Source organism: Poromitra crassiceps (genome assembly GCF_964638095.1).
Source record: "Poromitra crassiceps genome assembly, contig: HAP1_SCAFFOLD_1164, whole genome shotgun sequence".
NCBI lineage: Eukaryota > Metazoa > Chordata > Actinopteri > Beryciformes > Melamphaidae > Poromitra > Poromitra crassiceps.
The window spans coordinates 20,049-25,000 of NW_028151246.1; the positions used below are offsets into that span (position 1 = coordinate 20,049).

Sequence of the window (4,952 nt, forward strand, 5' to 3'; positions counted from 1 at the left end):
ATTGCAAGTTAATCAACAAGATGATTTAAACGCGAATGGGTTAAAAGACGAGAATTGTCCAAGTTATAACGTCAGTAGGGAAGGATTTATGACCTCAGTGATGATGTCACAATATCTATGCATAAGTGACATCATCAGTGACATCATTGTAACATCATCATTGATGATATCACTGTTGAAATTGTGACATCATCACTGATATCACCTACTGATGACATCACAATTGCTTGAGTGACATCACTGATGTCATCAGCAATGATGTCTCTCTCCCTCTCTCCCTCTCTCTCACACTGTCTCTCTCTCTGTCTCTCTGTCTCTCTCTCTGTCTCTCTCTCTCTCTCTCTCTCTCTGCGTTTGGTTCCCTGCCTACCTCTCATGTGATGCAGCCTACAGTAGAATGTGAAGAAGTGACTTGATGTTGGAGGAAATGGATGAAAAGGAAGTGTGAAGGTTAATGAGATGCTCTTCCTCTCAAACCACTGTGTATAGATGCAAGCTAACCCTTTTTTTAACCTATTGAAACCATATTGCTATGAAAAGTCCTAGATATTGAAGAATACTGAAGGAGTGCGTGCCCGTCCGCATGTCCTCGAGTGCCCACCGCCCAGGTGGGGTCGTCAAAAAGGGCCTTTCTGTGTGGAGTTTGCATGTTCTCCCTGTGCCTCCCGGGGGTTTCCTTCATATAGGAACCCCTTCACCAAAACATGCAATAGATTCAAGATTCAAGATTCAAGATTTTTATTGTCACTCCGTAGTACAAGTATCACGTGTGAAATTATTGTGCTGTAGACTCCGTTACAACATAGTGCAAAAAAACAAAACAAGAGGCAACAAGCAATAAAGCAGTAGACACGCCACAGACAGTGGCACATATGTGCAAATGGCATGAACATACTTTAAACATAATTAAACATAATAACATTCTGTTAGGTGCAAATAGCATATGCCTAATTAACATACTATTGAACATTAGTCTTACGTGATGGTAGCAGCTGCAGTGCGGTACAGTACGGCTACTACACTATTTGTATATGTTAAGGAGTCTCGTGGCCTGCGAGAAGAAACTGTCCCTCAAGCGATTTGTGCGTGCTCTTGGGACCCTGTATCTCCTCCCTGAGGGTAGCAGGGAGAACAGACTGTTGTGGGGGTGGTTTGTGTCTTTGATGATCTTCATGGACCTCCTGAGGCACCGCTGGTTGTACAGATCTTGCAGTTCTGGCAGCTCACATCCTGTTACGTGCTGGGCCGTGCGCCTCACCCTTCTTAGCGCCCTGCGGTCCATGGTGGTGCAGTTCCCATACCAGGTGGTGAAGCAGCCAGTCAGCAGGCTTTCAATGGTGCCTCTGTAGAAGTCCCTGAGGATTTTTGGCCTTAGCCCGAATTTCTTCAGGCGTCTGAGTCCGTGTAGTCGCTGTTGGGCCTTTTTGACAACAGTGGCGGTGTGGTTGGCCCATGTCAGGTCCTGGTGGATGTTGACTCCCAGGTACTTGAAGCTGTCCACCCTTTCCACCACTGTGCCGTTGATGGTGATTGGGGGGTGTGCCCCCCCCCCCCCCTCCCCCTTCTGTAGTCTCTACAATGATCTCCTTTGTCTTGGAGACGTTCAGAGAGAGGTGGTTGTCCTGGCACCATTGTTCCAGGGCCTCCACCTCCTTCCACCTCCAATATCCTGGTTGCTAATATGGTTCCTCCTCTGGTCGTTAAGGGCGCCTGTTCGGAGGGAGGGGAACTGGTTGGAATAGCGTGAACCTCCCACGTGCTATGTCCTACCGGTGAAGCTTCCCCTGTCAGGTGAAAAGAAGCGGCTGGCTAACTGCCCATGTCTCGGAGGAAGCATGGAGCCAGTTTCAGCTCTCTCCAGATCGGCAGAGGGTGGAGTAGAAAAAAGTCCTAGATATTTATCAACTCCTTGTTGTGAGGAATAAGGAAATGCCATTTCCTCATTTAACAGTGCTTGTCCCTCATCTAGCAAAGCCTTCTGCAGGCTCACCAGAATGAGTTTATGCACAGTGTCGCTGTCGCCGCCATTCGGCGACAGGGCGCCAAGTCGAGGTTGCGCAGAACCATGCCGGGCGCTTTAGTCACTCTGTTGGTTGGTCCACAAGACCAGCAGCTCTGTAAGTAACTCTGTTGGTTGGTCCACAAAAAGCCCAGCAGCTCTGTAAGTCACTCTGTTGGTTGGTCCACAAAAAGACCAGCAGCTCTGTAAGTCACTCTGTTGGTTGGCCCACAAAAAGACCAGCAGCTCTGTAAGTCACTCTGTTGGTTGGTCCACCAGACCAGCAGCTCTGTAAGTCACTCTGTTGGTTGGTCCACCAGTCCAGCAGCTCTGTAAGTCACTCTGTTGGTTGGTCCACAAAAAGACCAGCAGCTCTGTAAGTCTCTGTTGGTTGGTCCACAAAAAGACCAGCAGCTCTGTAAGTCACTCTGTTGGTTGGCCCACAAAAAGACCAGCAGCTCTGTAAGTCACTCTGTTGGTTGGTCCACCAGACCAGCAGCTCTGTAAGTCACTCTGTTGGTTGGTCCACCAGTCCAGCAGCTCTGTAAGTCACTCTGTTGGTTGGTCCACAAAAAGACCAGCAGCTCTGTAAGTCACTCTGTTGGTTGGTCCACAAAAAGACCAGCAGCTCTGTAAGTCACTCTGTTGGTTGGTCCACAAAAAGACCAGCAGCTCTGTAAGTCTCTGTTGGTTGGTCCACCAGACCAGCAGCTCTTTAAGTCACTCTGTTGGTTGGTCCACCAGACCAGCAGCTCTGTAAGTCACTCTGTTGGTTAGTCCACAAAAAGACCAGCAGCTCTGTAAGTCACTCTGTTGGTTGGTCCACAAAAAGACCAGCAGCTCTGTAAGTCACTCTGTTGGTTAGTCCACAAAAAGTGCATTTTGGAAATTTGCATATCTTGTTGCAGCTATTGCGAATTCGCACTTGTTTATAAACTATGCCATAATTGGCTGGGAGCACATTTCAGCCACTTGGCTCCTAGTAGGCACGTATGAAATCATCGGCGACCTGGCCATAATGACATCATCAGCGACCTGGCCATATATGACATCATCAGCGACCTGGCCTCTTGGCCCCTAGTGGCCACGAATGACATCATCGGCAACCTGGCCACATTCTTTCTTTCTTTCTTTCGGGGGGATATACAGTACATATAGACAGACAGACAGAACCTCTTATAGACACTTTGGCTTCCCTAGTGGCCACACCATAAAAAACTCCGGCAGTTGGTTCCTTGCACGTCAGTCAGCACCTTTCTCCTCCTATGGAACCATCAGCTCTTCCCTCTCAGAGGGGGTTCCTGCCCAGAACTGCTTCATCTCCCCCCTGCACGCAGCCACCAGAGCGACGGTTATCAGGGTGAAGGGGACCAGGTAGAGCATGGCAGGCTGGCCCTTCTCAGACAACAGCATGGCAGCAAATGCCACTATCATCCCCAACAGGTAGGCTATGCAGCAGCTGATGAAGTAGACCTTCTTGGTGCTGTTGATCCACACATCAAACCTGCTGCAGTAGGCCACAAGCAGACCTGGAACAACGATGTCTCCGTAGCCCAGACTGCAGAACTCCATCCCACACAGGTTCTGAGCCCAGAACCGTGGGAGACGCATCATGGAGGGCAGGTTCTCAGAGGGAGCCTGGGGTTCGGCGGGGACCTGCACCAGGTTAGCTGGCATCTTCTCTCCAAATTCATCAGGGCCCAAGACAATCTGCTCCATCATGCTCACACCATTCTTGGTGAAGTAAGGAGTGATGAAAACAAAGAAGACATCATACACAAGCAAGAGGCTCAGCAGAATCACAGAGATCTTGAAATTGGACAGCGAGATGGTCTTTATGAAGCAAATGCAGAACACAATGCCGAGGAGGTCCTGCAAGATCCAGATCCATCTGTCTTCATGCCTGTAGACTACCGAGACCACGGCTACAGCAATGCACACTGCAGCCAGTATGAGCGACCTCACAGAGAAGGTACACGTTCCGATAGAGTAAGTCATAGTGCCACACCCCCCCATCCTGTCCATCACTGCTTCCAGGCACCTAAACAGCGCTATGGCGGAGCATATGCAGAATGCGGCAATGGCGATGTACATGAAGACATTGCGGAAGTAGTACGTGAGGTTTAGCATGGCAGACGACAGGGCTACATAGCTAACCGCTTTGAGAGGAGAGTCAAGAGAAAAGTCTCCGTTGTCTGCTTTGCTTTCAACCTTTCCTCTGCCCGCCGCACCACTGCTCAACTGCTCTCTCTCACATTTCCCGCTGCAGTAGCCTCCCAAGGCAACTGTGCATATGGAAATGAGTACCATGACTACGACGCTTGGATCAATGTTGGAGTGAGGCGGAGCATACATCTTCTCGGTCATTCCTCCACCAAACACCTGCTGGGCATCCAGGAAGTCCCTGTACCTCATGAGAGCCAGGGGGATTTGGATCTTGGCATACTCTGACTCTTTGGCTGATGGAGTGATCAAAGTTGTCTTGCTGGCAATGAGCAAAGCTGTAGCCCCAAGGTGCTGAGCAACCAGCGCTTTCTGGCTGAGATCACAGCCCCCTCTCATCACCACCAGCGCTTTGCCCCTGACCTCCTCTGGCCTCACCTCAGACATGTCGCACAGCACAGTGAATGGCAGAATCACCAGCTCATACTGCACAGCAGTGTCCAGAGTCTCCTTCAGGGGGGTCCAGGAGCCATTGTGAACAATGCAGTACTCCATACTTGTAGTTCCATCTGAAATGTGCAAGATTGCCTGTTGACAGTTTATCTTCGAGGACAAGAAAATGACCGATAAAATTATGATCATGACAGCTTTTGCCATATTGCAAGTTAATCAACAAGATGATTTAAACGCGAATGGGTTAAAAGACGAGAATTGTCCAAGTTATAACGTCAGTAGGGAAGGATTTATGACCTCAGTGATGATGTCACAATATCTATGCATAAGTGACATC

At 49.3% G+C, this 4,952-nt stretch overlaps 1 pseudogene across 1 annotated transcript; it reads right to left on the reverse strand.

The window, feature by feature from the left end:
- Window positions 1-3,262: 3,262 nt before the first annotated feature.
- Window positions 3,263-4,819, reverse strand: LOC310771757 (signal peptide peptidase-like 2A pseudogene; annotated as a pseudogene). The gene has a single exon. The product of its transcript is annotated as a signal peptide peptidase-like 2A pseudogene (transcript).
- Window positions 4,820-4,952: the final 133 nt, after the last annotated feature.